We start from the raw sequence: 13741 nt of genomic DNA, 5'->3' as shown, positions 1-13741 counted from the left end.
ACCCAGCTTTGTTACAGACTTGAATCTTCCACAGACTAAGCCTACTACTGTACTGTGAAAGGCAGAACATGACTCAATCTTATAAAATCAATAACGTTCACCTTTTTCAAGGTACTCAGTCAGCAAGTGATACACAAACCCCAACATGGAGTTAGCAGCCATATGCCAAAGAATGTAGTCAGCTTCTAGAACATAAAAAAAAAAAAAAAAATAAGAGCAAGGAAATAGATTCTCCCCTAGAGCCTCCAAAAAGGTATGAAGGTCTGCCAACACTATTATTTTAGGTTAGTGAGACCCATTTTGCACTTCTGACCTACAGAACTATTAGATGGATTTTTAAGATTGTTTTAAACCACTAAATTTGTATCAATGTATTATAGCAGCAAGAGGAAACTAATACACTTGGCATTGAACAAAGTCACCGTTGAAGGCCACAGGAGCCACTGAGACCTCTGAGAAGCACACAACATGTTTCCCAGGATTAAGCATCCAGTGTAGGTGTGCTGGGGCTGTGATCCACGGCTTCCAATCCCTCATTGCTTGAGTATTACCTCCTTCTAACCAAGTAGACTGCAAGACTTTGGAGAATGCCCAGAAATGGAGGGCAGAAAGATATGACATGCATGCTGATGAGAATTTGACCTTGAACAGGATTGTCATCCACAGCTATGACTGAAATTAGAGGCAGGTCAAGAGTGCATGATGCAGGGCCCAAAAAAATTTGCTATAGTTAATGAATTCTAGAAAATACAAATTATAAGCCGACTAAAAGACAAAAGGGCAAAGATATGGATAGGCATTATGTTAAAAACAGACACATGGAAAAAAGATAGAACTTACAGGTAATGGAAGAAATATAAATGAAACAAGGACTACCCCTTTTTATCAAATTGATACTTCTGTATTTGTGAAGTGAGTGTAAATTACATCATTCTCCAGGAGTCATTTTTGACTTATATACCTTAAAAGAATTGAAAATGAATTTTCCCTGATTCATCAATCCCAGTTCTAATCATTCAGCCAAAGGAAGTTAATGATATATTTAATAATTTAAACACCCTAAAATAGAGGATTGCTTAAATAAATCTTAGTGTAAACATAAAAGGAGATGTTAGCCATTAACATGTAGTAACTATTTTTAGATATGAAAGTATATTCATGACATACTATTAAATGAAATAGTCTGTGTTAAAAATAGTGGGCACCCATGGAGTGATTCAGTTGTCTATTAAAATATTTTATATCTGAAATGATACATTTAAAATTTTAAGAAGTAATTGTCTTTGAGATTTGTTTTACTTGTAAGCATTTTCTACAGAGTATGTGTTTCCTTTGTAATACAATTCAAATTAAGATTCTAAAAAAAGAACCCCGTATTAAAATATTTGTAGTATGTTTTATACAATGATTTTAAGGTACTAGGTAATAAAACCTATAGACACTAAACACTTGATAATCTCATATGATGTGTCCCTGAGATACTGGGGAATTCTCAATTTATGAATAACATCCGAGTCATTTATTTTTTCTCTTAAAATACAATAGAGTATTATACAAACAAATTAAGTGACTCTTTCAGATCCTTAATAATTCTATGAAACTTTAAAATTATTTTATAAAATTAGTAAAATGTATATTGACTAAGACAAACTGTATTGCATCATTTATCTAGTAATCATTCAACATAAATGTTTATAATCAGGAAACTCAAGCACTCACAGCTTCAGCATACAGTAGGATGAATTCAGATGCCTGGAGTTTATTGAAGTTCTCCCAATTGTAGATGAAAAAAGAGGAAGGAGCAGCTCAGTTCAAATGAAATGTGGATGGTGAGTGGTCACTAGGCTGTTTTCTTAGAGTATACGATAAACCATCCTTTCCACAGGTTGATTAAAATCTATGCAAAAAGATCAAGTCTTACCACAGTGTTCATTGGTTTAGTCATTCTAAACAAATAATTTTATTGTTGACATTAGGTCCTAAACAAAAACATTCAACATTCACAACTACAGATAATCCCTACTTTTGGGTCCTGATTGTATAAAACCAAGAGCAATGCTAAATGTCACTTTAGCCAACAAATTTCTGTTTTGATGTACCCATGTTTCACATGGACTTTATAATAACCTTTTCTTGAATACTTAAAGGGTTTATTTGAGAGGTCAACTATAATACCCAAAAAGGAAGAAGGGTCCTTGCAAACCAGTGAGTTAAAAGTTTTAATATTCTCACTTCATTACCAAGGCTTGTTGGCTCTATCCCACCCCTTTGGTGCATTTGCCTGTTCAGATATGATTTATGTTGCCAGTCCTAACATTTGAAAGCAGTGTTGATCTAGCCTGGGACTGTCTGAGCTTCTTTTCTGCTGCCACTAGCTGCCACTCTACCCACTAACCATCTTCAGGCCTCTGCTTCTGTCTGTTTGCACAACTTGCATCATTGTTTCCCATGATGACTTCCAGAATGCCCAATGAATACAACATTTGTTAAAGCCTATAATGTCTCCAACATATGTATTTTCCACCACCTAAAGAAAAACTTCACTTTCCTTACCATAAGTTTACCTGATTCTAGCCTCAAGAAAAGAGGAAGTATTGATCATTAAATTGTATTGGTTTGGTGTTTATATTTGGGCCACTCTCCTGATTCTACTATAATTGTATTAAAGCTGTTCATATCATGTTTCCAGATGGCACAATTCTGTTTATTCAACTCCTCCAAATAGAATAGCAGCATCTATTGATTATCTCAATAGATGCAGAAAAAAACAATATTCAGTAAAATCCAACATTCCTTCAAGATAAAAACCCTCAACAAACAAGGCACTGAAAGAATATATCTCAAAATATAAGAACCATATATGACAAACACACAGCCAACATCATATTGAATGGGGAAAAATTGAAAGCATTTCCCCCTAAGAAGTGGAACAAGAAAAGGGATGTCCACTGTCACCACTCCTATGCAACATAGTACTGGTAGTCCTAGCCAGATAAATCAGGCAAAAGAAAGAAATAAAGCCTTCCAAAAAGGAAAAGAGGAAGTCAAATGATCTTTGCTCACTAATGACATGATCCTACACCTAGAAAATCCTAAAGATTCTGACAAAAAACTCCTACCCTGATAAATGACTTTAATGAAATTTCAAGATACAAAATCAGTGCAAAAAACAAGTTGCATTTTTATACACTAACAGCTACAGCTGAGAACCAAATCAAGAACTCAAACCCCTTCCAAAAAATACCTAGGAATATATCTAACCAAGGATATTAAAGATCTCTATAAGAAGAACTATAAAACATTGATGACAGAAATTGTAAATGATACAAACAAGTGAAAAAAAAATCCTATGCTTATAGACAGGAAGAATCAATATCATTAAAATAACTACACTGCCCAAAGTAAGATTCATGCAATTCCTATCAAATTAGCAATGTTATTTTTGACACAATTAGAAAACGCTATTCTAAAATTCATATGGAACAAAAAGAGAACCTGAATAGCCAAAGCAATTAATATGGTTTGGCTGTGTCCCCACCCAAATCTCATCTTGAATTGTAATGCCCATAATCCCCACATGTTGTGGGAAGGACCCAGCGGGAGGTAACTGAATGATGGGGGCAGTATCCCCCATGCTGTTCTTGTGATAGTGAATGAGTTCTCACCAGATCTGATGGTTTTATAAGGGTCTCGCATTTCCCCTGTTGGCACTCATCCTCTCTTCTGCTGCCCCGTGAAGAGGCACCTTCCACCATGATTATAAGTTTCCTGAGGCCTCCCCAGCTATGTAGAACTCTGAGTCTATTAAACCTCTGTTCTTTGTAAATTATCCAGTCTCGGGTATTTCTTTATAGCAATATGAGAACGGACTATTACAGCAATCTTAAACAAAAAGAATAAAGCCAAAGGCATCATATTGCTCAACTTCAAACTATACTGAAAGGCTATAGTAACAAAAATAGCATAGTACTGGTACAAAAATGGACATACAGATCAATGAAACAGAACAGAGAACTGAGAAACAAAGCCATACACCTAAAACCAACTGGTCTTCAGCAATGTCTACACAAATATACCAAGGGGAAAATATACCTTATTCGATAAATATTGCTGGGAAAACTGGCTGACCATATGCCTAAGAATGAAACTGGGTCCCTATCTACAAAAATTGACTCAAGATGGATTAAAGACTTAAATGTAAGACCTCAAACTATAAAAATTCTAGAAGAAAATCTAGCAAAAACTCTTCTAAGGCCTCAAAAGCAAATGCAAGAAAAACCAAAATAGACAAATGGGATTTAATTAAAGAGGTGGTGCACAACAAAAGAATCAATCAATAAAGAGACAACCTGTATAATAGAAGAGAATATTCACAAACTATGCATCTGACAAAGGACTCATATCCAGAATCTATAAGAAACTTAAACAAATAAATAAGCAAAAACCAAATAACCCACTAAAAAGTGTGCAACAGATATGAACAGACACTGCTCAAAAGAAGACATACCAACACCAACAAACATATGAAAAAGGGCTCATCATTAATATTCATCAGAAGAAATGGAAATTAAAACCACAGTGAGATACCACCTCACACCAGTAAGAATGGCTATTAGCAAAAAGTCAAAAACACAACAGATGTTGGCGAGGATACGTAGAAAAAGAAACACTTATACACTGTGGATGGGAATGTAAACTATTTATAGTTCAACCCCTATGGAAAACAGCATGGAGGTTTCTCAGAGAACTTAGAATAGAACAACTATTCAACCCAGCAATCCCACTACTGGGTATCTTCCTAAAGGAAAAGAAATAATTGTCATCAAAAATACTCCTGCACTCATATGTTTATTGCAGAACTATTCACAACAGCAGAGACATAGAATCAACCTAGGTGCCCATCAGCAGTGAATCAGGCAAAGAATATGTGGTATATATACACGTGGAATACTACACAGCCATAAAAATGAAGGAAATCCTATCTTTTGCAGCAATTTGGATGGATCTGGAGGCCATTATCCTAAGTGAAATAACCCAGATACAGAAGATCAAATACTGTGTGTTCTCATTTATAAGTGGGAGCTAAACAATGGATACATATGGACATAAAGATGAGAATAATAAACACTGGAGATTCCAAAAGTGGGGAGAGAGAAAGTTGGGTGAGGGTTGAAAAACTATCTATCTATTGGGCACTGTGTTCACTATTTGGGTGATGGGTTCACCAGAAACCCAAACCCCAGCATCACACAATACATCCAGGTAACAAACCTGCAAAATCTGCACATGTACCCTCTGGGTCTATAATAAAAAATAAAGTGACTAACATTTTTATGGGGATTAAATGATGTAATACATGTATAATATTAGAAAGTATCTAGGATTTAACAAATGTTAACTGCTATCATAATTACATAGCTCCAAACCATCTTTTAAGGCCTGGCTCATATACCTGCTAAATCTATTGTACTCAAGCTGAGTATATATAATAAATACTTGAAGAATCTGTTTAAAAGGCAGATTTCCATTCCCTGTCCCAGAGACTAATTGAGTAGTCCTGGATGAGAATGCCAGGAATCCATGGTATAAGGTGTTGCCATGTATTCATGCTACCATGTATAAAGTGTTCTTGTGCAAGTAGCCTACAGGTCTCACTTTGAAAGCCACTCTAATTACCCCTTGTCTACCTATCAGCTTTGCTGTTCTGAATTCATATAGCAGTTACAAATTGGCACTTATTATCCTGTTCTCTGTTTAAGTTTTATTTAAGATTACAAATTACCCAAAGTTAAAGATTATATTTTCTTCAGTTTGGCATCTGCCAAAGCCAAGAGTATGGTACCTTTTTTACACCAATGTAGGATATAAATTAGTTTTTTGATGGATTAATCATTGAATCTTCCAGCCTCTAATGCCAAATCCAGGTCTTCTAATTCAATTTAGTTTTAAACAACCAGCGACAGACACTGCTCTTCAACATGGTCTCAGGACTTTACTTGAAGTGATCTAAAAATAGTTATTCAACATGCCACATGTACATTTTGATTTCCATGAGAACATCTTGACTTACATTAGTTTGTGTTACGCTTCAAATATTTTACAAACAATTTATTAAGGCCTTGAGCAGTAATACAGCACTCTCAAAATCATTTAGATAAGTTTGGTATACTCTAAAGAAACAGTAATTTGAACATAACCTTGGATAAATATGGTTATAATAACCCAATTACCATATTCTTCTATATTATATTGGGTTAATAATATAAAGTTCTGGACTCTTCATAACGGGGAAAAGAAAATATGTTGAAATTCTTCCAAACCCATTTGCAAACACAAATCAGATGATTAAGTTCAGACTAGCTCAGCAGCTGCACAGTAGAATCATGTGTAACTTTATAAAAATCCTCATGCCCAGATTATATCTTAGGCCAATGAAATTAGAATCTCTAAGGGTTTGACTGAGGTATCAGTGTCTGTAAAACTTCTCAGGTCAGTGTAATGTACAGCAAGATTGAGGACCACTGGGCTGGCTTCATAAGAATCTAACAAGCACAATAAGCACTAAGCTTACCAAGCACTTAGTAAACACTTAGTAAGAGATATTTTTAAAATAGAGATACTTTTCAATCCTTTTTCAATTCTGATCTACAGTGAGCTGTAAAAACCATCCATCTAATCACAGTCCCCGTTTTGTAAATTAGAGTTAGGGACAAAGAGAGATTGTTTCAAATCTCGTAAGTGAGAAAGCATACCAAGAGATACTATTTCCTGATGTTCATTACCACGACCTCTAGTGTAAATGACTTACGTGGTTCTTTCCTAATAGTAAGTTTGGATAGTCAGGACAACTCACATTCACTGGAGTATTGAAGCAGAGGAGGAAAGATCTTCAAGGAATCAAAAAGAGCAAATAAGTAAACCTGACACTAAGCGAACTCAACAGTCTTACCCAAGCTTCATTATATTAATATACCTAAAGTACTGATATGATTTGGATCTGTGTCCCTACCCAAATCTCTTGTTGAAATATAATCCACAGTGCTGGAAGTGGGGTCTGGAGGGAGGTACTTGGATCATGGGAGCAGTTTCTCATGGTTTAACATCATTCCCTCATGCTGGTTTCATGGTAGAGTTTTCACAAGATCTGGTTGTTTAAAAGCATGTGTCTAATGCCTGCCCCTCCTCTCTCTGTTCTTTCTGCTCTTGTCATGTGAAGTACTGACTCCCGCTGTGCCTTCTTCCATCATGATTATAACTTTCCTGAGGCCTCCCTAGAAGCCAGGCTGATGCTGCCATGCTTCCTGTATAGCCTGTGAAGTCATGAGCCAATTAAGCCTCTTTTCTTTATCAATTACTCAGTCCCAGGTATTTCTTTGGAGCAGTGCAAAACAGACTAACACAAGCACCAAGAACTGTACCTGGCATATACAAAGAGCTACGTATTTGTTACATGGAATAAATATATGAAGACTGTCCCTACCTCAATTTGCACTCCTCGAGGAAGAATAACTGACAAGGCCCATCACTCCAAAGACCTTACTCTAGTTATGCTTTAAACAATACATTTTTCAGCTTGAAATTCACATTTTAAAGTCTATATAGCACACTCAAAATGTACATAATTGAAATCACAATTTCAAGCAGGAGTCAGCACACCACTGCCCAGGGACCAAATTCAGCCCAACCTATATTTTTGTAAATAAAATTGTATTGGATCACAGTCACATCCATTCATTTACATATTGTTTGCTTCCACACCACAAGCAAAGGTAAGTAATTGAGAAATGGGTTACGTGGTCTACAAAGCCTAAAATGTTTACTGTTTATCTGCCTCTTTACAGGCCTCTTTGCCCACCTTTGATCTTGATAATTCCATTTAATAAAAGAAAGTCTTCTTTTCTTCTGTTGTCAAGACAACAAGAACGGAAGTATTTGTATTTAGCCTCTTTTTTTTTTTTACTCTTCCCATAATTACCTACCTCATTCTGGAGTTTTGTACTTGTAAAGTCAGATATAAACTAACATAAGAATAACTTAAGATATGCTACCATAGGAGCAAGTTATAATGGCAAAAATCACAGACTGCTAAACTTCTTATGAGACTCATGAGCAAACTATGATATATCCAATGGTTGAAATTTATGAAATGACTAAAAACAATATTTCCTTAAGGTTAAAATAACATGAGAATATCCTTATACTACACTGTCAAATGAAAAAGTCAGGACTCAAAACTTATAAAGTATAATTACAACTACATAAAACAAACAAACTACACATTTTCACAGGAAATCTCTCAAGAAAAACATTCAAATGTGCTAGCTTTGAGTGATAGACAATCAACTTTTTTCTCTACTTTTGATGTGGTAAACTCTATAATAAGCAGGCATTACTTTTATAATAAAAATAACCTTGATTTTTAAAATATGGAATATGTGAAATATGAATTCTGTTTGTATTTAAGTCTGAGACTGACAATTTCTCACACATATGTGTTAGATGTGGCACGTGCTATTTGAGTGTCTCACAAACAAAAGCAGTATTACTAAAATGTGTTATGCATGTACAACTCTTTGATGTTTACAAAGGTTTTTCAGAAACAATATCTTATTCAGTTCTCACTACTTCAAAAAAAAATTAGAAAGCAGCAACTGACAAAACTAGAACACCAGCTCAGACCTTCTGGCAAAACTAGAGCACTCGAAAATTAATCACACTTATTCTATTGGTACTAACTTATACCTTCCTCCCTCAACACCAAGCAACATCTAGAGTTTAGTTGATGAGTATTTTTCTCTTTTTTTGAAATCCCAGGAATTCACAATACGATGTAGAGGGCATTTAGAGTCATTTAAGTCCTGTTCGCTCATAGTTCTGTAATGATGCAAGCTGTAATAAAACCCCCCAATCATAGTATAACCCTGCAAGGGCCCAGTATCAGTGGAAATAATCTTCCCCAATCATAGTATAACCCTGCAAGGGCCCAGTATCAGTGGAAATCACAGTTAAGGCAAGCTGGTATAGATCTAAAAGGAAGAAGTTGAGGCAGAATTAATGTAAATAGAGAGTTTATTTGGGCCTAGCTTGAGGACTGCAACATGGATATATAGATTCAAGTTTCTCTGAATATACACTGCAATTAGTAACAATTACAAGTGGACTTTTAAAGGGAAAGAAGAGGCAGTTCCTGGGTTGTTTACCAATAATTCACATTAATATAACATAAACTACTGATTGACTATACATTGTTAAGCTATAGGGTGTGAGTTACAATGTCTAATATGGCATTATTAGGTTAATTTACAACCACTTGTGGATAAAGAAAATGTGATATATATATACGAAACACCATGGAATACTAATCAGCCATAAAAAGAATGAAGTGATGGCATTTGCAGCAACCTGGATGGAGTTGGAGACCATTATTCTAAGTGAAGTAACTCAGGAATGGAAAACCAAATATCATATATTCTCACTTATAAGTGGAAGTTAAGCTATGAGAACACAAAGGCATAAGAAGGATATAATGAACTTTGGGAACTCAGGGGCGGGAGAGAGGCGACGGCCTAAAGACTACACATTAGGTACAGAGTAAACTGCTCAGAAGATGGGGGTACCAAAATCTCCAAAATCACCACTAAAGAACTTATGCATGTAACCAAAAAACCACCTGTTTCCCAAAAACTATTAAAATACAAATTTTAAAAATTTAAATTTATAACCACTTGTGGCAATAGCAGTTTCCAGAGATGATTCTACAGCTTAAAAGCGAGGGAGTAGAACATGATTGCTACTTCATTTTAAATCCTCTCTAGGCCTAGTGACTTAAAAGGACTGACATTCCTCAGATAAAAGTTCTTTTTTCATCTCACCACGCAAGTTGAACTCTCTTAATACCCAAACATCTTGACTGTCGTCCTATGGTCCAGCAGGGCTTAATGGGCCATTGATGCTTCAGAGGAGCAGACAAGGACCCACACCCTAGTCTAGAAATGCCTAAGCACTTGGTACCATAGGCAATGCTGTATTTTAAGAACTATTAGTTTGGTTCAAAAGTAATTGTGATTTTTACATTTGAAAGTAAAGGCAAAAACCGCAATTACTTTTGCACCAATTTTACAGAACCAGCCCTTGAAAGGATTTGTAAGAGACTAATTTGGCTTTTCCAGACCTCCAGTTTTTACTCCCAGGTCCCTCTCTCATCTCTCTGCCACATCCTTGGCTCCCATTCTCTATCATCCCTGATGATGGCCAGTTACTGTCCCATCCCCCATTCTCAAAGGGCCTCGCCCTCAGTGGCTAAGTGAATTCCCTACTAACATATTAATTAGAAAGAGCTCTCTGTTACACCTAAAAAGGATCTGCATTTTAGTAAGGTGCTACTATAGAGCATATAAACACATTTCCAAATTATAATCTTATTCTAGCTCTCACCTTTCCAACTCAAAACTCATCTTTATCTCTATTCATTCTTCTTTCCTTCGTGACTCACGTCCTTCATTCTTACAACCAGGACTCTATAACACCTCTTCGAACATTTTGTTCTTCAATTAACCTTATCCTACTGATTCCTCCATTTGTTCCTCAAGGCATCCTTCTCTTTCAGCTAAAAAACAAACTCATGGTGCCACGATACTCAAGATTTCCACAAGCTGGACTCAACCTGTATCAAACCTGCCAAGTTCCCTACCTCCCTTGGTTTTGAAGGAAATAAAAATATTTCACCTCAGAATATTCTTGTCTGACCTATTTTGAGGTGGTTGTTCAGAGGGCCTGCAACAGAATTAGCCCTGAAAGTTACTTTTATGGGGAAGATTTGCACTGATGAGAAAATTTGCATTAATGTAGCCAGGTTTTCTCTGAGGCCTTCCCTTGTCCAGATTTAAGAAAGATTAACTGAGAGTCTGACACCTTTAAAGATCTAAAACAAACATTAACCATCTCTTATCTCAGAGGGCTGCTTTCTGTGACGTTTCATCTACATAACAAGACCACCTTTGCTACCCAGACCCCCTCTTCTTCCCTTGCTATAACATGTCTTGCCATCAAAACCTGTTTTTACCATGATCCAAGCCCCCATTCTTTCTGTAACCTCAAGATGGTATATAAGCTCTGAACCCCATTGGGAGTTTGGGGTAATCACTCTGTGGTTCTCCCCCATGTGCATGTTAATAAATTTGTATGCCTTTTCTTCAATTAATCTGCCTTTTGTCAGTTGATTTTTTAGCAAAACTTCAGAGGGCAAATGGGAGGTCCTCCCTTTGCCCCTACAATTTCCACCTCCACACAAAATCATTTCCTACTCATGGAATATATCTGATTCTAACACATCCATGTGCCTTTGCCTTGGTGGTATTCTCCAAGAAAATTTACAAGGACAACATGGCCTTTTCAAAAAAGCCTTTCTATTTACCCCAGACAGAGGGAGCTGATTCTTCCTCTACACTACCATTGTCTTCTTCACATAACTCTGTTACATAACTAATTGCTATTATAATTGGTAATTTATGTTTCTACCGTCCTTATTCAATTTGGGCTACCTAGTAGCAGGGTCTCTATCTAACCCATGCTGTGTACCCATTCCCACTGTCACCACTTCTAAGCTCCTAGCAAAAAGTTGGGCACATACAATAATCAAGGAACTATTGAATTTCTATGAAAAGAATAAGTGAATGCATGAATGATTAATGACAGCATTTCAGTTATTCTAAGAAGCAATATGGGAGAGAATTTCTAGTTAAGCCACTGGGCCTTCTGGAAAATTGCATCACAACAATTTCCTTGTAAAATCACAATGACTACAAGAGAAGTCAATTGAGTGATAAATATTCTCTTTCCTTTTGAATTGAAATCAAACAAGCATGCATTTTGAATAACCAACTATAAATTTAAGTGCTGTAATTAAACAAATATTATAACCAAATTAATTTGAACTATGCAGAATATTTCCTGGAAGGTGGTTAATCAGGTATTAATATTGCTACCAGGTCATGTAAAAAAAAATGGGGCTCAGGAGTCTAAAAATATTATAATTTATCATATTTCAGGTTTATTCTCACCCAATCTATGAAAGGAAAATATCAATATAATTTTAAATTACAAATATAGCTGTATTCCTAAATTAATCATATAATTAATAAATTAATTTTCTGGGATTATAAAAGTGGAAAAAATTTTTAGACAGAAATTCACTTTTTTTCCTCTGAACACTCTTAGAAACACTCATTGAAAAGGAAAGAGAGAATTTCCTTTTTTCCTATTACACAGCCCACTGTAATTTTACCTGTACTGGAAATTCTTACATAATAAATAATTTTTTTAAAAAATAGTACCTGACTCCAACTGAGCAGGAGAGAGTGAGAGAGTGACTTGGGGAACCACATAGGTCAAGAAGAGCCCTGCCTGATGAATCTTTGTCTCCCTTTTTGCTGACCTGGTTAGCCTATCTTTAACTTTCCTTCATATTTTTCTGAAAAGACACCATTCAGACTTTAATTGGGGTTAATATAAGTAAAGACTGTTTGGAGTTTTGAGAGATAAGAGAGGAAGGTATTACTCATGTATACATCAGTGGCAGAGTTAGGAAATCAACCTAACTTAATAAAAACAAATCCATATTGAAATAGTTAAGAAGCTCTTAATTCTCCAAATTAGAGGATTCAATCTATTAAATCAGCTACTCTGTTGTATACAGCTTGACATAGCTATATTAAATTGGCTTGAAAGTATTGAGAAAGAAAGTTGTATTCTTGAAGAGAGAGGAGATCAAGTTGGAAAACTGAAGTGGGCAACTTCAGTGGGAAACTTTGGCAAACAGAGTTGTTCTTATCTCAACAGCATTTTTTATTTCTTACTCCCTTTAGGTAGTCTTCTCTCTCTCTCTCTCTCTTTCTCTCTCTCTCTCTCTCTCTCATTTTGGTATTTTGTAGCTGTATACTATCTTGACCATGACAGGTGCAAAAACCTGGAAATACTTCACTATGACAAATGTTGGACTGGCAGTATGTACTCCAATGTGATCAGGGATTTTTATGCCATTTATAACATAATATATAATACATAATATATTATAATATACATATTATATTACGTAATAATACATAAACCATAAATGCAATCTTTAAGAAAGAAATTAAAACTTATTTCAATGTGAATCAAAGCTACTTAGGCTTGGCTTAGTGCCATGGTAAGCAAAATTCTAAGATGTTTTCAGGCTCTCCATTCTCTGGTGCAGATCCCTGTATAACCCCCTCTTTAAATGCAAGTAGGACCTGTTATTTGCTTCTACCCAATAAATAGGCAAAAGGTGGTAGGATATCGCCCCCATGATTTATTTATGCTGTATAAGAATGCCCTAACAAACTGGAGAGAGACATTCTCCTGCTGACCCTGAAAAAGCAAACAACCATGCTGGGAACTGCATATGGAGAGAATCATGTGGCAGCAAACAGTCAAAACCTTTAAGACCTGAGGGTAGCCAACAGCCAATAAGGAGCCAGGCTCTCAGCCACACAGCCTCAAGGAAATGGATTCTATAAATGTACTGAGTGAACTTGAAAGCAGATTCTTCTCCAGTCAAACCTCCAGATAAGAACACAGCCCAGTTAGTATTGAAGACCTTAATTAGAAGACTCAGTTACGTCCAGACTCCTGCCTCATGCACATTGCAACATAATAAATATGTATGATTTTAAGCCAATAATTTTTGGTAATATGTGATACAGCATAGAAAACTGATGCA

At 35.8% G+C, this 13741-nt stretch overlaps 1 long non-coding RNA gene across 4 annotated transcripts in view; it reads right to left on the bottom strand.

The window, feature by feature from the left end:
* LOC103879693 overlaps nt 1-13741 on the bottom strand; it is a 388108-nt gene that overhangs the window by 87657 nt on the left and 286710 nt on the right. For all 4 annotated transcript variants that reach the window (XR_004180058.1, XR_001897354.3, XR_004180057.1 and 1 more), the window contains exon 5: nt 1720-1897. This is a non-coding gene — a long non-coding RNA (uncharacterized LOC103879693). The remainder of the gene's footprint in view (nt 1-1719; nt 1898-13741) is intronic.

This window comes from Papio anubis, chromosome 19, assembly GCF_008728515.1.
Source record: "Papio anubis isolate 15944 chromosome 19, Panubis1.0, whole genome shotgun sequence".
Lineage (NCBI taxonomy): Eukaryota > Metazoa > Chordata > Mammalia > Primates > Cercopithecidae > Papio > Papio anubis.
Note: the sequence above shows the minus strand (reverse complement) of the source record. Positions and strands in the feature narration are given on the sequence as shown.